The sequence below is a fragment of the Peromyscus californicus genome, unplaced genomic scaffold (assembly GCF_007827085.1).
Source record: "Peromyscus californicus insignis strain IS unplaced genomic scaffold, ASM782708v3 Scaffold_10__1_contigs__length_136768540, whole genome shotgun sequence".
In the NCBI taxonomy this organism is placed as follows: Eukaryota; Metazoa; Chordata; class Mammalia; order Rodentia; family Cricetidae; genus Peromyscus; species Peromyscus californicus.
In genome coordinates, this window is record NW_026294391.1 from 40,326,554 (window position 1) to 40,348,975 (window position 22,422).

Consider the following 22,422-nt stretch of genomic DNA (forward strand, 5'->3'; position numbering starts at 1 on the left):
GATTACAAAGCCTCTTTCTACTATATACTCAGACAATTATGTAGCATACACAGCAACAAAGTTACATTTGCTGAAGTTACCTCTGCCCTACACAGGGATTTATGTTAATGGAAAAAGAATAGGGTGGAAAGAACATAAAAGAATGAGGAGTCAGGACCTCCCTTTATTAGAAAAGTTACCTTGTACAGGGCCACTGTGGTATCTTATGACCAAGGAACAGAAGAATGCCAAGATTAGACAAATAGATAAATTCTACAAAGATATAAAATATAAACATTGTATTATGCTAGCATTTGAATAATAAATAATAACTACACCAGCTCTAGCCTGAGGATTTTTCATGAGGACTCTCTTAAGAGTTAATAACACACTGCTCAGGACATGACAATCTACCATGGCTGGCTAATGAAATGTGATCTGAGGTGATCTAGTTCAAGAGCTATTAGAGGAGAAGAAAATTATTATCTGGACTACAGAATATTCTTGTGATAATTTGGCAAAGACTCAAGATGGTTTTTTTTGCTGCTAACTAAAATTGTTAGCCTTAAACTAAATTGAAGAGTTTGGGATTAATGTCACTGGCAGAAGAGAGTTGAAGACAGCCTAGTATTACTGTGTCACATGGTTATTAATGATGTCTCTTACACAAATCTACAATGAAAAGGAGCAAATGAGGCAAAGAGAAATACAAATATACAAGTTGAGACTAGAGAACATATTTATTTGATTTTAATCTCTATGCTACCACTTTTGGTATTGTTTCTGTTTTCTGTATGATTACAACCTCAAGAAACTACCAAATAAGTGTAGTTAGAATGGTATATACAATATGGGCTGAGTCTTAGGCAGAAATAGAAAAATTTATCCTTAAGTAAATGACATGTTGCTCTCATCAGACTAAGAATCACAATTATTACAACTTCAACATATACATTGTGAAAAACTCATTATGTTAAGATGATGAATTTGGAAATAATCCTCTTAAATTTATGTTACACTACATCATCATGATTGTACTTTCAAATTTCGTATCCTCTAACAATGATTTCAGTTGGTATAGCAGATGTTCTTGGTTACCTCTTACACTCATATACATTTAAAATTACTAATTATTCTCACTGGTGGATTGGTTAAAGGGTGTAATGTTGGATAATGCAATATAAGCATAGACACTTTGGGTCCAAGGATATTAATAATTCAGATGGCATTATGTAACACTTTTTCTGTTCTGATTAACAAGGAATCACTGGGAAACTTAGAATCCACAGAATTGATTTTTTTAAGTGGATAATGCCCTGTTCTATACAACTTATCTACAACATCAGCACTATTTTAGTACAGGTTTATGTAGTATTAAAACTCTACAATAATATCCAATATAATTCGGTTATGCTGGAAATGTGTCTTCTGTCATGTAACCTGTAAATACTCTTTAAATATAATAATAATCTGTATAGTTAAAACCTTTAGTAAGCTTGGAAAGTAATTTTTGTTGATTTTATTAAAAAACTCAGTGAGTTGTAAGAGAAGATATATAAAGATGATATATTTTGAAAATGTCCAGTATATGTTAAAATTACTGATATTGTACTATTAAGAGCTTCGGATTTGATTTATGATAAATGGATTGCTTGAGGCATCTTGTTTCTTCAGTAAATGTCACCAATTATATTACCCATTCAATTCTGTAAAATAAAAAGCTGATATTTTAAGTATTCAACTGATTTGTTTCAGCTTGCACAATTAATAATATAGTGTAATAGAGAATTAAATGCAAGTTTTATAACTTAGATTTAGTGATATTTACATTGCACTAAACCTACTCAGTCCTTGCAGGCTTTCTGCATTCTTTCAGATAGGTTAATAGTTTAGTGTTCAGGATAGTTTTTCTTAGATTAAAGATTGTATTGTTTAAATTAATAGTTTTTACAATCATAAATAATTCTTCCAAAAAACTATTAAATCATTGAAGCTTTTTGAAACAAAATTTTTCCCAAAGTTTATTTCTAAGACTTTTTTAAGTATAAAAATTATAAATGAAAATGTGTCATGTATTCATATTTATTCATCAATAAACATAGTTGGCATTGATTCATATGTTTCCTCATTTCAAAAAGATTATTTGCAATTATGTGTATTTTTTGCATAAGTACATGTATGAGTAGCACGTGCAGAGGTCAGAAGAGGGTGTTGACTCCTCCACTGTTGGTGGGAATGCAAACTTGTACAGCCACTCTGGAAATCAGAATGGCGGTTTCTAAGAAAATTGGGAATAAGTCTTCCTCTAGACCCAGTTATACCACTCTTGGGCATACACCCAAGGAATGCTCAATCTTACCACAAAGACACATTCTCAGCTATGTTCATATCAGCATTATTTATAATAGCCAGAACCTGGAAACAACCTAGATGTCCCTCAACTGAAGAATGGATAAAGAAAATGTGGCAAATATGCACAATGGAGTACTACTCAGTAGTGAAATATAATATCATGAAATTTTCAGGCAAATGGATGGAACTAGAAAATATCATCTTGAGTGAGGTAACCCAGACTCAGAAGTACAAACATAGTATGTACTCTCTCATAAGTGGATACTAAATGTGAGGGAAGGGATAGCCAGACTGCAACCCACAACTCCAGAGAGGCTAGCTAACAGGAAAAGACCCTAGGAGGGACACATGGGTGACCCTGTGAAGGAGAAGCAGATGAGATCTACATGAGCAGACTGGGTGTGGGGGGGTGGCAGAAGGCGAGGAGTGGGGCATGAGAACACAGGGAAATGGGAGGGTCAAGCTGGAACAGGGACAGAGTGGGAGGGCAGGGAGGAAGATACCATGATAGATGAGGACATCATGGGAATAGGAAGAGGCAGGGTGCTGGGGAGGCTCTCAGGAATCCAAAAGGCTGACCCCACCTTGGTCTGCTGTGATCCAGAGGGTGCCTGGACTGGTCTCCTCTGGTGACCAGTCTACCAAATACCCTAACTATCATCATAGAGCCTTTGTCCAGTGACTGATGTAGGCTGATGCAGAGATACACAGCCAGGCGCCAGGCTGAGCTCCAGGAATCCAATCAATGAGAGAGAGGAGGGATTTTGCACACTGGGAATGTTGAGATCACAATAGGAAGAAGTGCAGAGATGACCGGCCACACTATTGGAGGCCCATGAACTGTAGACTAGTGTCTGTGAAGCCCCCATGGGCCTGGACTAGGACCTCTGGATATGGAAGACGGTTATTTGGCTTGAACCATTTGGGGAGCACCCAGGCAGGAGGATCAGGATCCATCCCTGGTGCATGGGCAGGCTTTTGGGAATCTGCTGTCTGTGGTGTGGAGCCTTGCGCTGCCTTGGTACAGTGGGATGGGGCTTGGACCTGCCTAGGCTCAGTGTACCGGGCTCTGCTGACTCCCCATGGGAGACCTTCATTTGGGGAATGTGGGGATGCGGGGTGGCTTGGGAGGGAGGGCTGGGAGATGGGAGGAGGGAGGAGGTGGGATCTGTGGGTGGTATATAGAGTGAGTAGAAAATTTCTTAATAAAGATAAATGGAAAAAATTTAAAAAAAATAAAATGAAAAAAAAAAAGAAGAGGGTGGTGAACCACCTGGAGCTAATGTTAAAGGTGATTGTGGGCCTCCCAATGTGGAAGATGGGAAATGAACTCAGGCCCTCTGCAAGAGCACCAAATAGTCCTAATCAGTGAGCCATCTCTCCAGTCTGCATATGGGTTCTCTACATGTGTTCAGGGTATTTACTATCAAATTTCATGGGACAAGTTATCACCAATTTGATCTGACAGAGATCTGAGTAAATTAGGAGTATTTTGAATTCCTCTTCAAGAGGAGAAATATCAATTTTAAGACTACGTATGGAAAAGTTCACTATGTTTTTCTTTCTTTAGTTTAATGAATGTATCCTCAGAAGAAAAAATAATAAAATTAATTTAAATACTATTTCTATAATTAGAAAAAATGAATAAGTAAGTGAATACTCTGGTAATTCTTATTTATTTTTAAATGCAATATCCCATATCTGCATCACCATTAATTTGTTAAAACTCAAAAGTTGGTGCATTGCCAAGTTGAGGAAACTCAGAAATTCTGGACTATCATCGTCCAAGTGCAGGCATTAGAGGATTTCCACACCTAGCTTTTATTTTTTTTAAAGTTTTATTGAAGTAATTTATTAATTATAGTGAAGTATATATGCAGATGTCATTATTTTTTAATGTTTATGCACTTCCTTTGATTTGTCAAAGAAAATTGAATATTATTCTAGCCTACAGAATATGTGACCTTATAAAATTGCCTTTCTGTCTTAAAGTATATGAGTTTCATAATGTATGTATACCTAACATATGTGTGTTATTAAACTTAGATCCAGTGATTTGTTGCCAAATACTTTTGGATGGATTTGTAAATGTTTATTCCTTTCTCATGTTTTATTATGCAAAAGTTTGACTTAAATTTTCACCATGAACCTCTCATATTTCCACAAACAAAGTTAATCTTAATTGTATTCTTGTCATCGCTTCTCATTTTACATAATGCAAATAGAAAGACTGAAAGAAAATGATGTTGATGAGGGCATATTGGATTTTATGATATTGGTTTGATTTCCTTTGTACCATGATACAAAGGACTAGAGTAACTGGGAGGGCAATACATAAAGCAGTGCTTCAATAACAACTTAGATTTGTTGCAACCAGGTACACCCAGAGATATATCTCTCAGCACCAATACCAGATTTCAACATGAGAGCAATTTCAGCAGAGGTAGATGAAATTCCCATTCATGTGGTTTCCTGTGTAAAAGGGATTGAAAAAGCTGCTGGAAGTGGCCACATCTTATTCTATAGGTAACATTGTCATAAGCACATATATAAGATCTTCAAGGGCTATCCTATTATGACTGCTGAGAATTTGTATCCAAAGTTTTGTAGAAAGAAATCAGTGAAATTTATGCTATTTCTTTTAACTGAGGGTCTTTAGGAAAGTCTACTGTTGGCAAAGAGACACATTTAGAACAAAAGACACTATGAATACTTGCAGCAATGTAATACAAGAAAATTAATTAAATACTGGGTTTAATGTAGGAATTGATCTTGTGGTTAGTCTGGAAAATACCCAGGATCCAACAATGTTCATTTCTTGGCCTTTCCCCCTCAATATTATTTTCCTACATAGCTTTAGTTTTCATAATCACTGCTTTCTTTCATTTTCAATTTTGTGGGACAGATACAACAAATGAATTAAACCACATCAATTTCAGTTATTATACCTGTGTAGAAGCTATTGTCAGCGTAGAACAGTCTAAGAATAATATCTGGGACATCAGAAAGAGATAACTGGCTAATTATTTACTTATTTATTTTTCCCAACCTTACTTTCAACACTTAAGTAATCACTTGTATAATATTTACAAGTTTAATATTTCTCCACTCCAAATATAAATGACATAATCTCATACATAAATTTCTGTTACTATGCTTTTCCCTTTAACTTAATCCCCTCCAGGTTCATACTAGTTTTCACAAATGACATTACTTTTTAACGTTCAAGTCTGAATATTTTATGTTATACTACCACCACATTTATTTTCTGGAGTCACATTGTTACTGAAAGAAGTTGGAGCAGGAATCTGGGAGCAGGAACTGAAGAAGCCATGAAAAACTGTTGTTTTATCCCATCCAGGACCACCAGCCTATGGCTGGCACAACCAGAGTGAGTTGGATACTCCCACATCAAACATCAATCAAAACTAATGCCCCACAGGCTAATCTGGTGGGAAAAAATTCTCAATTGTAGTTTCCTCTTCCCAAATGACTCTAGCTTGTGCCAAGTTGAGAAAAAAACAAACAAACAAACAAACAGAACCCAAACAAACAGAACAGGAATAATGCATGAAATATCAAAGAATAAATAAAAACACAAAACATAAAATGATCAACAAAGGGAAAACAGTTCAAAGTAATTAATACAAAAGCTATAAGGTTAAACATTTGTTTCTTGTAAGTATGTTTTTGCATACATTAATTATATTTATATTAATTTGCAAGAATCACCACCATTGTCAGTAGAACTATGTTATCTTCCCCAAATAAAACTCTGTAAACGTGGAAGGTTACATGCAAACAGGGAAATCTGTCTTAATCCATAGACTTCCTGATTCTATCTCTGAATTTTTTTCTAGGAACCTCAAATAGGCAATACATAAAATATATCTAAACTTAGTAAACTTAAAATGTATTACAGGCTCCATTTAATTCATCCAGTCATTATTAGAATAAATCTAGAGGTGTTTCTCTTATATGTGGTTACTATTGTAGTTGGTTTGTTGAATTATGCTGCTTTAAAATGTGTAAATAGAACCTAGGCTTATCTCTGCTTTAAAAAATTTTAGTTGGGTGTGATGCTGAACACCTTTAATCCTAGCCCTCAGAAGGCAGCAACAGGTGGATCTCTTTGTGTTTCACAGCAAGCTGGTCAACACAGTGAGGTCCAGGCCAGTCAGAGCTACATAGTGAGATTCTGTCAAAAACAAAACAAATAAACAAAAAAAGCAAAAAGGAAGATGGAATGGAGCTGTGGAGTTCTTATCAAGGGGCAGAATTTTAGCTTAATGTGATAAATCTGTATTATGTTTATAGTCATGGCTGTGTATTTTTCTACGCTAGTATCATTTTCTGTTTCCATCAGTAGTACATTAGGGTCCCAGTTCCTCTACAGTCTGCCTAATGTTTGTTATTTCTTATCTTTTATATATTATAAAGCTACCATAAAGCAAAGTCTTATTTCTTTATTTCAGTATCTGTTTTCCAACAACCTACACAATACAACATCTTTAAATATTTATAGCTGTCAGTGAATCTTCTTTGTATGAATGTTTATTCAGTCTTTTGTTCCTTTTAATTTTATGCTTAAGTTTTAATTGTAGGAATATAAACATATTTTCTGTTATCTCCTTTTTGAAAAAAATAAGTTTGTTTTCTTTTTATAGTCTCTTGGCTATGCTTATTCAGCTCTTCAGTCAAATGTATTGCTTCATTTTTCTTTGTAGCATTGGTTTTATGGACATGTAAGCTTTTATACTGTTTATATCATGGTAAGATTTCTTTCTCTCTAAAGTATGGAAGAGAATTATGCTGGGTACAGTAGTCTGCATTATCATCTGCGTTCCTTTTGAACTTGAAGGGCATATCTCCTACGTCTTCAGGCTTTTAAACTTTCCAATGAGAGTTCAGCTGTTGTTCTCATGGGTTTTCCTTTATATGTGACTTGTAGTTTTTCTCCTGAAGCTTTCAATGCATTCTCTTTGTTTTGTATATTTATTGTTTCTGATATAATATGCTGTGGGTAGTAGTTTTGCTTTGATCCTTTCTGCTGTTCAGTGTGCTTCTTGTATCTGTGTAGATACATTTTTCCTTAGATTGTAAGTTTTTTTTTTTATGAACTTGTTGAAGATCTAGTCTATAGAATCCTCTTTGACCGTAATCTGATGATTTGGTCTTTTCATGGTGTCTAACAGTTCTGGCATATTCCTTTAACTTTTTTTAAAATTTTTTTCATATTCCTTGCTAGAATGATCAAATCCCCCTACTTTATCTTCAAGAATTATTGAGGCTTTCCTCTGAATTTTTCATTGGGTTATGGAACTTTTCAATTATGTATTCATTCCAGCTTGAGTTCTCTTAAGCACTTTTATCTCTTTACTAAACTAAATTCTCAGTTGTCTTACTTCATTCAGCATGTGTTTGTGTTTTCTTGGGCAACACGCAAACATTTATTTTTATCTTCATTAAGTTAACTGAGATGTTTATTCATGTCTTCATTGAAGTTTTTGAATTTGCAGTTGAAGTTTTTATTGGGTTTTTTTTTGGTTTTTTTTTTTTTTTAGTTCTGTGTCCTAGTAATTCTCATTGTAGAACATTTCTGCAAGACTAATGGGTTTTAAAAAGCACATAATGTGTTGGCCCTTCAAACTGTTAATGTTTTTGCAAAGTGCCCTGGGCATTAGCACTTATTTTATTAGTTATGTGCCTGATGTATGAGTCTAGCCTCTCTCAGTTTGAGCCAGCAGTTGTACAGCAGGAGCTAGGACTTGGAATGTGAAAATGGTGCAGGTAGGTAGGTCTGTTAATTTCTTAGATGATTTATGCTTCTTTTTTCCGTGTGGTTTTCACTGTTAATGCACATAATGTTTTATTTGTTAAACTTTGTATTTCTTTTTATTCTTTTCATGTCTGTTATTTTGGTGACATGGGGAATAAATTACTGTTATCGCTTCATAAACAAAATATGTTAAATAAAATTCTATATAGACAACACAACAGTATTTAAGAAACCATGTTCAAATGATATGAATTCTAAAAGTACTCCCTATATGTAAGTTATCAACAAACTACAAATAAAATTAAGCTCATATTCATGGCTTAGTTTGCTTTCTATTGCTAATATGGAGGAAAGGGTTTATTTGGCTTACAGTTTTCTATCACAAACCATAATTGAGGCAGATCAAGCTTTAACCTGGACAGAGGAACTAAAGCAGAAACCATGGAGGAATGTTGCTTACTGGGTTGCAATCATGCTTTGCTTTGTTTGCTTTTTTATATAACTGGGATCATTTGCTCACTGGTGCAACTACCTACAAAAGTATCTGCTTTCCCATATCAATCATTTATCAAGAAAATATCTCACAAAATTGCATACAAGCCAATCTGATCAAAGTAATTGCTCAAATGAGGGTCACTCTTCCCACATGATTCTAGCTTGTGATGAGTTAATGAAAACTTAACCAACATAATGACCAAAAGGACAAAGAAAATGATAAAGATCAAGCTAATTTCCTGCCTAGTTCAATCTTGGAGGTAAACTGTTATAAAATAAATTCTTCAGATTCTATTCAATTATGTTGCTTAACTAAAAGTATATAAAACTTTTCTAAAGTCTACAAACTCACTAGCCTCAGGGAGCTAGCTACATTTCATTTCTAGTACCATGCATCATTTCCCTCCTGGTGAGTGGGTTTTAAGTCCAATTAGACAAAATTGGTTGTCACTAATTTTTGAGTACCTCTTACTTGACCTTTATGTGTATCTTCCTATGCTGACAATTATCATTGTTTCTAGGTGTTGTACTGAGTAGGACTGTTTAATTACTTCCCTCCCTTGGCAGCACACACAGTTGTTTCCAGAACCATAGAATTTCGATCACATGAAAGAGGCTTTCAGGACAGATCCAATAGTGTCTGGTAATCCCACTGAATGAGAATAAAGACCATTACCCAAATTCCTCAGTCAAATTAAGCAAGCTTTATTTGTCAGTTAGGGTTGTCTCCTTTAGGTAGGATTTGAAAACATCGCATTGAAAATAGTAGAAGGGAGGGTTTATGTCCTCAAAAAGGAAAGAAACAAACAAACAAAAAACTTGGAGGGTGGGCTGGGGGAAGGGCAGGGGTGGGTGGGAGGAGGAAGGACAGGGGAATCTGTGGCTGATATGTAATAAAAATAAATAAATAAATAAATAGGAAAAAAATTGAAAGTCAAGAGCATTTTTAAGTGTTGGGGAATTTCAGAAGAATTTTGGTTATATAGGATCTTGGTTGATCCTTTCAAAATTATTTGGCAGAACATTTTATCTTATAAGAGTACATTCAAGGCTTGAGACAAACTCCATGGGGCGGTACATATCAAACTACATAAATATGTTAAAGCATTGTCAACTTGAATTTTCAACAAACAGAACTGAACTTGTTCTGATCTTAGAACAAAAGGGCTTCTAACCTTAAAGTGGAGTCAGGCTGGTCAATCATGTCCCATAAGTATGTAGCGTCTAGACAGTTTCCCAGGGCTAATGAGGACATGGAATATAAGTGCATATGTATGTGTTATGGAATACAAATGTGTTTGTATGTGTATGTGTTGTGTATGAAAAGAGAGAGAAGAATTTATATAACAAATAAAATCAATGATAACAATGCTATCTACTTAAGAATGGAATAATGGGAGGGATTCAAGGCAGCATAGCTGGGAGGGGAAGGAAGAAAGGAAGGATATTATAATTCCATTTCAATTAAAAACATTTATTAAAAGCATATAGAATTTTGAACTGAGCAGATTTTTGTTAGTTTTCTATTATAATCTTAAATTCCAGACCACTAACTTTGATGTAGTTTAGAAATAGTTGCTCATGTAAATATTTCAAGTCATTATATTAAATTTTTTTTTAATTTAAAAAATTTGTTTTCATTTTACATACTAACCACAGATACCCTTCTCATTCCTCCTCCTGCTCTACCCAGTCTTCCTTCCCTCCTGGACCACCCTCCATCCCCTCCTCCGAAATGGTAAGGGCTCCCATGGGTAATCAGCAAGTCTGGTATATTCAGTTCAGGCTAGAGCAAGCCCCTCCCCTCTGCATCAAGGCAGGGCAAGGCATTCCATGATAGGTAATGGGCTCCAGCTCATGTACTAGGGATATGTCTTAAATTCCATTACTGGGATCCCCTCAAACACACCAAGCTACACAACTGTCTCTTGTATGCAGAGGGCCTAGTCTGCACCCATGTAGGTTCCAAAGCTATCAGTCTAAAATTTGTGAAATTTCTCTTCCCTCTCTTTGACTGGACTCCAGGAGTTCAGCCTGGCTATGCATCTCTGCATCTGCTTCCATCAAGTACTGGATGAAGTCTCTAGCTTGTCTGGAGCTGTGGGTTGTAGTCTGGTTATCCTTTCCTTTATAAACATCTAGTATCTACTTATGAATGAGTTCATATCTTTTTTTTTTCCTCTCTGATTCTGGGTAACCTCACTTGGGATGATGTATCCTGGTTCCATCCATTTGCCTGCAAATTTCATGATTTCATTGTTTTTTTTTTAAAGTGGAGTAATAACCCACTGTGGTGATATTTTATTTGTGTACCCCAATAAAGCTTATATGAGGATCAGAGGAAAAGCCTATCACTATATTAAACATAAAAGTCAGGCAACGGTAGCACATGCCTTTTATCCTAACATGGGGGGTCGGGCAGAGATCCACCTGGATATCTGTGAGTTCAAGGCCACACTGGGGAACAGAGCCAGGCATGGCGACACACACCTTTAATGCCAGCACTAACCACAGAGGTGTGGAAGTCTGTACAGATATGAAGCGATGTAGCTGGATGGAGAGAGCAAATGATATAGCAGAACAGAAAGGCATGGAGGCGTGGGTGTACAGGAAGTATGTCTCTTTGGAGACTGAGGCATCTGTAAGGTGAGATTGGCTGTGGCATTTCCTATTCCTTTGATCTCTCAGTTTTTTACCTCAATATCTGACTCCGGGTTTTTTATTTTTATTAATAAGACCATTTAGCAATTCCTGTTACAATCCATTATGCATATTACCACATTTTCTTTATCCATTCTTCAGTTGAGGGGCATATAGGCTGTTTCCAGGTTCTGGCTATTATGAATAATGCTGCTTTGAACATAATTGAGCAAGTGTCTTCGTGGTATGACTGAGCATACCTTGGGTATATGCCCAAGAGTGGTATCATTGGCTCTTGAGGTAGATTGATTTTCGCTTTTCTGAGAAGTCACCATAATGATTTCCAAAGTGGCTGTACAAGTTTGCACTCTCCTGATAGAAGTAGCCTTGAATGCACTGGCACAAGAAAGCACTTCTTAAATACAGCACCAGTAGCACAGACACTGAAATGAACAATTAATAAATAGGATCCCCTGAAACTGAGAAGCTTCTGTAAGGCAAAGAACACAGTAAATAAGACAAAATGACAGCTTACTGAATGGAAAAACATCTTCATCAACTCCACATCTGACAGAAGGCTGACCTCCAAAATATATAAAGAACTCAAGAAACTAGACAGCAAAATACCAAGCAATCTAATAAAAAAAATGGGCTACAGAGCTAAACAGAGAATTTTCAACAGAAGAATCTCAAATGGTCAAATGACATTTAAGGAACTGCTCAACATCCTTAATCATCAGGGAAATACAAATCAAAATGACTCTGAGATACCATATTATACCTGTCAGAATGGCTATAATCAAAAACCCTGATGACAGCTTATGTTGGAGAGGATGTGGAGCAAGGGGAACACTCCTACACTACTGGTGGAAGTATTTAAATTATTTTTAACATCTAATTTTTAATTGGTAAGTGTCATTGTCCAATTGATAATTAACTTGAATTATGAGGAGGCTTCTTTATCTGTTTATATGCTTTTTTAGTTAATTCAGACAGGCTGGAATATCTGGGTGGGTTTAAGGACTGATTTGTCCATATATTGTGTATAGCTTTAAGATATCTTTGTAACTATGAATTACATACTATAAATATTCAAATAGATTTTTTTGCATTTTTCTTACTGCTGAGTTAAAATTACACTGCTAAAGTAACAAAAGGTAAGATGGATTTATTTTTGTTCTGTGTTGGAGGGTACAATGACTGTAAAGTAAGGAAAGGTATTGTGACAGTATTATGAAATGACTGATCCAATCACATCCTCATTCAAAGTGATGAACGCTTGTGCTCAGCTGCTTTTCACTTTTTAAATCAGTCATAGACCCAGCTCATCGAATGGCAACAAATACATTTAGGGTTATGTGATGGCTATGTTTTTGTTGTCAACTTGAATATATCTAGAATTACCTAAAATCCAAGAATAGAGGGCAGACCTGTGAGGTATTTTTGCTTAATTTGAAATAGGATTATCCACTTCTAATCTGAATCTTGAGGCAGGAAGTTGAGAAGACACACCTTTAATCTAGGCCACACGTTTTGCTGGAAGGGCATATAGAAACAAGAAAGAAGGAAGCTTTACTCTTTGCTTGCTTTCTCTCACATTGCTAGCAAATCCATTTATTCACTAGAATTAGAGCCCAGTGCTTCCAGATTACAGAATCAATTGAAGACCAGATGAAACCTTCAAACTCCTGGACTGAGCAATTTCTGGATTCTTGGATTTTCCACTGAGAGGCAGCCATTATTGAATTAGTGGGACCACAGTCATTCTAATAAATACCATTTAGATAGATAGATAGATGATAGATAGATAGATAGATAGATAGATAGATAGATAGATAGATAGGTTAGATAAGTTCTGTTACTCTAGAGAATGTTAGCTAAAACAGGTTTGCCTCCTCATCATAATTAACACTATATAAATCCTCCCTCACATATACACCAAAAGGTTTCTCTCTTAGAGGGTTCATAATATTAACTTCATCAGTGTACCTCTTGTAAGTTAAGACCCAAACATACCATGTTTAAGGTATAAACCTTCACTCTTTTTCCCCCTCTGCTCTTTTTCACATAATGTAAACTGCATTAAAATTCAATTTTAAAAATTCATATATTCTGTGATAGCTCAAACATTGCCCAAAAATGTAACTTTAAAATCTCCTCTGAGATTTTAGCAATCTGACAATTGCTTTCTTGGGAGTCTCTATAGCATAAAAAATAAGTTATGTATTTATAGCACACAATGGTACAGAGTAAATATTCCCATTTATAAATGGAAGATGGGGGCATAGCAGTGATATCTAAAACCAATGAAGACCAAAACCTAGCAAATCCATTTCCAGGTACAGTATCTGGATCATACAAGAGAATTATCTGGCATACAAAAGTCTTAGGCCATCATCCCCCAAGCTAATCTGCCTGCATGTCTGTAGCTTTCCCTGGCAGATATTCCAAGGGCCAAGATATTATTGAAATAGCCTATATCACAGTTCCTTATATAGTTTTTGTTTCCCTCTATAAGCCAATGAGCTGGGACTCCACTCTACATTTGTCTTAGTATTCTGGTCTTTCAAACATCTAATAATGGTCCATTAAGCTCTGCCTTCAGAATTCTATGTCTATTTTAGCTCAAAGTTCCAATTCTCCCTCATTCCTCCCAAGAGCCATTTCTTTTTCCTTTTTTTTTCTTTCTCTTTTTTTTTCATTTTTGGTTTTTTGAGACAGGGTTTCTCTGTGTAGTTTTGGTGCCTGTCCTGGATCTCGTTCTATAGACCAGGCTGGCCTCAAACTCACAGAGATCTGCCTGGCTCTGCCTCCTGAGTGCTGGGATTAAAGGCATGTGCCACCACTGCCACCCAGCTCCAAAAGCCATTTCTAAATGATTGCTAATGACATCAGGTATGTAATGACAACAATCTCACTTATCCATACCTCTCTATATTAGTAATGTTACTTTTTCATTTCTGTGACAAAATACCCAGAAAGAAAAGCTTAAGAAAGAATTTGTTCTGATTCAAAATATCAGGGAAAAAAATCATTGTGATTAAAGCATAGTTGCAAAAACATAAGACAACATGTCACATAGAGCTCACAGTCAGGAAGCAGAAGAAGACAAATGCTTGTTCTCAACACATTTTCTTCTTTTTATTCAGTCAACCCTCAGATCATGAAACGGTGCCAACCACATTTAAGTTGAATCTTCTCACTTCAATGAGCACCGCCATCTAAAGACTCCCTTACTAATGTTTGTAGAGTATTGTCTCTGAAGATGTGATTCTAGATCTTGTCAAGTTGACTATCAATGTTAACAATCACAGAGGGCATGATTCTTTATACTATAAAATTGTGATTTAGTTTATGTTAGGTTTTCAACTTTATGCACTATTTTCCTTTGATTGACTTTGCAAGTCTCCAAAACAAATGCAATAAACTGTGCTCAAGTGAAATTTTTCTTTATAAATAAATATAAAACAAGGGACTATAAAGATGGCTCAGTATTTTTAGGCTATGGTGCTATTGCAGAGGAGTATTTAGTTCCCAACACAAACATAGTAGCTCACAATCATCTGTAAACCCAATTCCAGGAGTTACAACACCGTTTTGTGTCCTCCAAATGAACTTATGCACATAGTGCACACACATACATGCAAGTAAATACTCCCACACATAAAATAAAAATAAGTAAGTCTTTAAATATTATTTAAAGTATAAAGTAAATGTTTCTTCTCATTGTTTATAAAGTTGAAAACATAAATTTCCACTGAGTATGCAATAGTAAAATATCTGTTCAATTCTCCTAATTGCTTGCAAATATTTGCTAAGATCCTATTGGATTTTGAGTGTTATCATTAATATGTTGCTGATCAATAGTGTCAAGAAATTAGTAGTGTTAAACATAATTCATTTTTTAAACTTTATATTGCTGGTTGATTTAAAAATTGGAAAATTAATTAATTTATAAGAAATATGTAAATTACTATGTTTTTTTTGGTTGTTTTTGTTTTTGTTTTTTTTTTTGGTTTTTTCGAGACAGGGTTTCTCTGTGTAGCTTTGCGCTTTTCCTGGAACTCGCTTTAGGGACCAGGCCTGCCTCTGCCTCCTGAGTGCTGGGATTAAAGGCATGCGCCACCACCGCCTGGCAATTACTATGTTTTTTACACATTTAGAAAATATGCCTAATATTTTTATATGCATTTAATTATCTGAGAACTAAGCAAAGTTTAGCAAGAAAGTAAAACAGAAGAAAAAGAAAAGATCTACTAAGAAATGTGGACATTTTGTTTGTTGATAATTTTCTTAATTAAGCATGAATATTTTTTTCTGTCATATTCCTGAGTACTAATGATTACCACAATGAAAAATAATCTGTAAATAGTCTAGTAAGATATTCACTTGTATCTCTCAGGCAAACTACATGGCTGCCTAAACCTCAGCCTTCACAACTTAAGCTCTTTTGAAATATGAACATTTGGATGAGAATACAGAAACTGAGAATACAGAAACTGGCAAGGAGCCACTTTTTTTTATTTGGAGCCCCACTGGAAACAGTGTCAAAGCACTGAGGAACACAGCAACTGCAGATTTCTTCTATATCCTGAATAGCTTCTGAAACTCTTCCAAGTTCTTTTTTATCATTCCTTTCTCTTCAGTCTTTCAAACTTGCCTACAAATTGTCTTATCAGAACTGTGTTTTATCCTGTCCCTTAATTCGTCCCACTTGGATACTCGTTCTTTTAAAATAATAGGATTTTTTTTGCCTTAAAACTAACAGATTTTCTTATCCAAGCTTTGGAAGTGATATGTGCCTCAAATCTGTCCCTTTTTGTCCTAAGTTTGGAGATGTTTTTCCCAATGATTGCATTTGTAAATTTGAGTTTTACTATTCTGAGTCTAGTCACAAAAATTCTGAATCAACCCTTGAAAATACCACTGAACATATGATTTAATATTTAACTCATATTTTTAAAAAATACTGTTAGGATAATAAACTAACTAAAAACATTTGTAGAGATTGGATAATTTATCAAGTTATTGTCCGTGAAGAAGATTGATTCTCCCTCTTACAGAAGCTATTGACTGCTTGTGTCAATTTACCTAAGAATAGAACCTTGTGAAATTTCTCCATCCGAGTTTTCATGTCAACTGATATTGTCTTGCTTATGCAACCATACTGTGTGTGTCTTATTTAGACAACTATATTGTTGGAATTTCAAAGGTGTGGGCTCTCAGTCATGTCCAGAAGACACAAGCAGCAAGCAGCATGATTCTTTTCTTAAAATCTTTCTGACTCCATTACAAAACAATCCCTGCAACTTGGGTGAATCACTGCACTGTAGATGTATCAACTGGGATCAAACATCCAATGGTCATATATTCTCTGCATTTGACCAGTATGGATCTCTGTAATTATCTCCATCTGTGACAAAAAGAAGATATTCTAAAAAGGGTCAAGAGCTACACTTACCTTTGGTATAACGATATATATTTAGAGTATAGCTAGATAGTATATTGGTCTAGGAAAATGGCAATAGCAGGTTCTCCTTTAGGGTTTATGCCGTTCCCATCTATGGGTAGTTTTCTAGGTTTATAGTACTAGGTATGAATTCTCTTCTGTTCAATGAGCATTAAATCCAATTAAAGACAGCTGTTGATTTCCCCAAAAATAAAAGTGCCAATCCAGTTTAAAAGCCTATGATACACAAAGTGACTTGCCACAATATCCCTAATGATGCAATAATAGTCTAAATACTTACCCTTATACTCACAAATAAACATAGTTCTGTCCCTTCATTAAAGAATCTTCTTCTATCAAAAGATTGAGACAAATACAGATATTAACACTGACCAAATGCAGAAGCTGTTTACTTTTATGAGTTTTCATTTGTCAGTTGTTGGTTTCAATTAATCAGTGAATGGAGCCTTATTCAGAATATCCTTTACTTCAACTCTATTTTATCAGTACTGTTTCTTTGCAGCTGTTTCAGTATTTCAGGTTCATATTTAATCTTTGATCCAATTGGTATTGATTTTTTTCAGGGCGATATATATGAGTTTAGTTTAATTTTTCTACATGTGAACATCCAGTTTTCTTAGTACCATTTGCTGAAGATGCTCTCTCTCCTGTAGTGTATATTTTAGATACCCCCAACGTGAGATGTTTATAATTTGAAGCACTCATATTTTGGTCTTTTGATTTTTTTCTTGTTTTATATGTCTGATTTTGACTAGTACCATGCCATTTTTATTACTATATCTCTACAATACAACTTGGAGCCTGGTAGTATAATTTTTCCAGAATTGTTCGTTTTGTTGAGAATTATTTTCAATATATAATGTCTATGCTTCCATATAACATTTTGGATGATTTGTTTTCTACTTCTGTGAAGAATGTCATAAAGATTTTAACTGGAATTGAATTGAATCTGTACATTTCTTTTTGTAGGATAGTCATTGTCATAATATTAATTCTATCAAACCATGAACATAAAAGGACTTTCCATATCTAGTGTCTTCCTCAACTTAGGTCTTCACAGATTTAAAGTGTTCATTTTATGGGTCTTTTACACTATTCCCCTTTGGCTGGGTTTATTTTCATATATGTTTGTGACTATTGTAAGTAAGAGAGTTTCCAAGATCTCTTCCTTTGCACATGTCTCATTGGTGTGTAGAGAAGTTACTGGTATTTATTAAGTAATTTTGTATTCTGAAACTTTGTTGAAAGTGTTGATAATTTCTCAAAGTTTTGCGGTCAAAATTTTGGGCTATTCTATGTATAGTATCATATTATTGACAAATAAGGATAATCTGATTTCTTTTCCTATTTTTTAACTCTTTAATTTCTTTCTTTTGTATTATTTCTCTAGATAGGGATTCAAGAAATATATCAAAAAGACTAGGACTAGTGGACAGACCTGTCTCATTATCAGTTTGAATTGTTTCAGGTTTTTCACCATTTAGCATTATTTTGGCTTTGGGTTATCATTTCTATGATTTGTTATAATGAAGTATGTTTCCTCCTGTTTTACTTCGAATAGAGTTTTTGTGATGAGACATGTAGGATTTTGTTAAGGGCCTTCTCTTCATCTATAGACATGATCATATGATTTGGGTTTCTAAGTCCATTTATATGATTTATTGCAATTATTGACTTACTTATGTTGAACCTCACTTGTATCCTTGAGATAAAGCAAACTTGAAAATGATGAATCACCCTTTTTATATGTGCCTATATTTTGTTTGTAAATATCTTATTAAGAATATTTCATCTATATTCATCAAGGAATTTGGCCTATAGTGCTCATTTTTTGTTGCTTCTCTACCTGGTCTGAATCTGTCTCATTTTTAACTCACTAATTACTCCTTTGTTTGTGTTCAGTTAACTAAAATCCATGTTAATATTTTTGAATCACTTCAACATTATTTTTAATACCTGAACATTGCTATTTACCAAAATACTAAATTTCTTTTTTTAAACCTATTTATTGTGAACCCCTGCTAATCCAAGAGCCACTCCAGTCAGGGCAAAAGGTAGGCTGACTGTGAGTCCACACCTCTCCTCCCCCAGATCAAATAACCATTCTCATCCCCAGCTCTGTAGCAGAAAATTTGATACATTCTCCCTTTTTCTGTGACTCAGTCTCCAACTGATCACAAAGATATTCTGCATGCTTCCTACACCCAGCCCCTTTCAGTATGCCAGCCTTCAACACCAGTAGCCATTCCCTGTGAAAACACCATCTGATCAGAGACAGGGAAACAGGGAACACATAGACAACCAAAGGAGGTTAACTACACACATGAACACGTAGGGAATAAATAAGACATTAACAAATTCAAAAGAAGGGAAGCACACCCCCCACACACACATTCAAAAACCATCATCACCATTACCACCAACAACAAAATAACAATAATCATTAACAATTGATCATTGATATCTATGAATACCATTGGTCTACAATCTCCAACAAAAAGACACATACTAACAGAATGAATGTGAAAATAAGATTAATCTCGCAACTGGATCCAAAAAACGCACTGCAACATCAATGATAGACATTAAATGATGTCAAAACAGTTGGAAATTAATATTCTGAGCAAATGGGCTGAAGAAGAAATCTGGGTGTGACTATATGAACTTTTAATATCTAACAAAATGTAATTCAAACTAAAATTAATCAAAAGAGATAAGGATGGACACCAAATACTGATCAAGGGAAAAATCATCCAGGATGACATTTCAATTCATAGTATCTATTCCCCAAACTAAATGGCACCAACTTTTTAAAAAGAAACATTACCATATTTTATATAACTTGCTCACCCTCACACACTAATAGGGGGATTCTTCAGTACCCCACTCTCATCAGTGGACAGGAAACACAGACAAAGTCTAAACAGAAGTATTTGAACTAACAGATGTTATAAACCAAATATATCTAACAGATATTTACAGAACATTTCACCCAAACACAAAAGAATATACCTGCTGTGCCTCATGGAACTTTCTCCAAAACTAAGCACATATTCAGACAAAAATTAAGTGTCAACAGATACAAGCTAATTGAAATGACTCCCTGCATCCTGTTAGACCACCATGGATTAAAACTGAATATCAGCAACAACAGAAGAAACAGAACTTCCAAACTCATGGAAACTGAATATATCTCTACTGATGAACATCTGGTCAAGACAGAAATAAAGAAATTGAAAATTTTCTAGAATTCAATGAAATTAATACACAGCACACCCAAACTTATGAGACACAATGAAAGTTGTTCTAAGAGACAAGTTCATTTCGGTAAACACATAAATAAAAATTTGGAGATATCTTATACTATCAGCTTAAAAGCACACTTACAATCTCTATAACAAAAAGAAGTAATCTAGTCCCCAGCTCCCATCCTGTCCTGGACCTTCCATCTGGGCAAGAGGTGAGTGCCTGGGTTCAGACCCAGAGAGGTCTGCCCCTAGATCCCATCCCGGGGCACCAGCCATTCTGGGGAAGACCTGTCCAACTTGGCCCCAGGTTCTGGCCATCGGGCAGGATTCCCTCCACACCCACCGGGACGGTTCACCTTCTCCAAGACCCCCAGCAGACCCTGCAATCTCCATATTCTGTCCCCACGCCCATCTGCCTGAGACCCCAGCCGCTTCCTGAGACTTAGAGGAATTTCAGCTCCCAGCTCCCATCCCGCCCCGTAGCACCCATCTGGACAAGAGAGAGAGGCTTCCTGAATCTGTCAGCATTGTCTGGACCAAGAGCACTGATAAGACCAAGAACAAATCCACAAGGAGATGGGCAGATGTCAAGGCAGAACTACATACAACAAAATGAAGAGCAATACAGCATCACCAGAACCTAGCCCTCCTCCAACAGCTAGAACTGAACATCACAAAATGGAAGAAGCAGAAGAAAGCAACCTTATAAATAACATGAAGAGGGTAGAGGCTTATAAAGAAGAAATCACAAATGAAATTGAGAAAAAGACAAATAAAAAATGGGAAGAACGTTATAATAAAATAGAGGAAAGGACAAATAAAGCAGAAGAAAACAATAAAGTACTGAAAGAAAATCATGAAAAAGCAATGAAACAGATGAAGGAAAAAGTCCAAGACCTGAAAAGGGGAATAGAAAAAATGAAGAAGACACAAACAGAGGGAATGCTGGAAATAGAAAATCTGAGTAAATGAACAGGAACTTCAGAGGCAAGTATAACCAACAGAATGCAAGAGATGGAAGAGAGGATCTCTGGCATTGAAGATACGGTAGAAGAAATAGATTCATCAGTCAAAGAAAACACTAAAGCCAACAAAGTCATGAACCAAAATGTCCAAGAAATTTGGGACACCATGAAAAGACCAAACCTAAGAATAATAGAGGTAGAAGAAGGAGAAGAATATCAACTTAAAGGCACAGAAAATATATTCAACAAGATCATAGAAGAAAACTTTCCCAACTTAAAGAAGGAAATGCCTATGAAGATAAAAGAAGCCTATAGAACACCAAACAGACTAGACACCCCAAAAAAAGTCCCCTCGCCACATAATAATTAAACAACTAAACGTACAGAATAAAGAAAGAATATTAAGAGCAGCAAAGGAAAAAGGCCAAGTGACATATAAAGGCAAACCCATCAGAATAACACCCAATTTCTCAATGGAGACTTTAAAAGCCAGAAGGACCTGGACAGATGTAATGCAGACACTAAGAGGCCTGGGATGCCAGCCTAGACTAATATATCCAGCAAAACTTTCAATAATCATAGACAGAGTGAACAAGACATTCCAAGACAAAGCCAGATTTAAACAATACTTATCCACAAACTCAGCCCTACAGAAAGCACTAGAAGAAAAATTCCAGCCTAAGGAAGACAGATATACACTCAAAAACACAGGCAATAGATAATGTCACAGCTGCAACCCAAAAGAAGAGAAGTACACACACACTACCACCAAAAAATAACAGGAATGAACAATCTCTGGTCATTAATATCCCTTAATATCAGTGGAATTAATTCACCTATAAAAAGTACACAGGCTTACAGAATGGATACGAAAGCAGGACCCATCTTTCTGCTGCATACAAGAAACACACCTCAAATTCAAAGATAGACACTACCTAAGAATAAAAGGCTGGGAAAAGACTTTCCAATCAAATGGTCTTAAGAATCAAGCTGGAGTAGCCATCCTAATATCCAACAAAATAGACTTCAAACTAAAATCAATCAATCAAAAGAGATCAAGAAGGGCATTACATGCTCATCACAGGAAAGATCCACCAAGATGAAGCTTCAATTCTCAACATTTATGCCCCAAACACAAGGGCACCCACATATGTAAAAGAAACATTACTAAAGCTTAAATCACATATAAAACCCCACACATTAATAGTGGGAGACTTCAACACCCCACTTTCACCACTGGACAGATCTCCCAAAACGAAACTTAACAGAGAAATAAAAGACTTAACTGATGTTATGACTCAAATGGACTTAATCGATATCTACATAACATTCCATCCTAACAAAAAAGAATATACTTTCTTCTCAGCACCCCATGGAACCTTCTCTAAAATCAACCACATACTTGGCCAAAAGCAAATCTCAACAGATACAAAACAATTGGAATAACCTCCTGTGTTCTATCAGACCACCATGGTTTAAAGTTAGATTTCAACA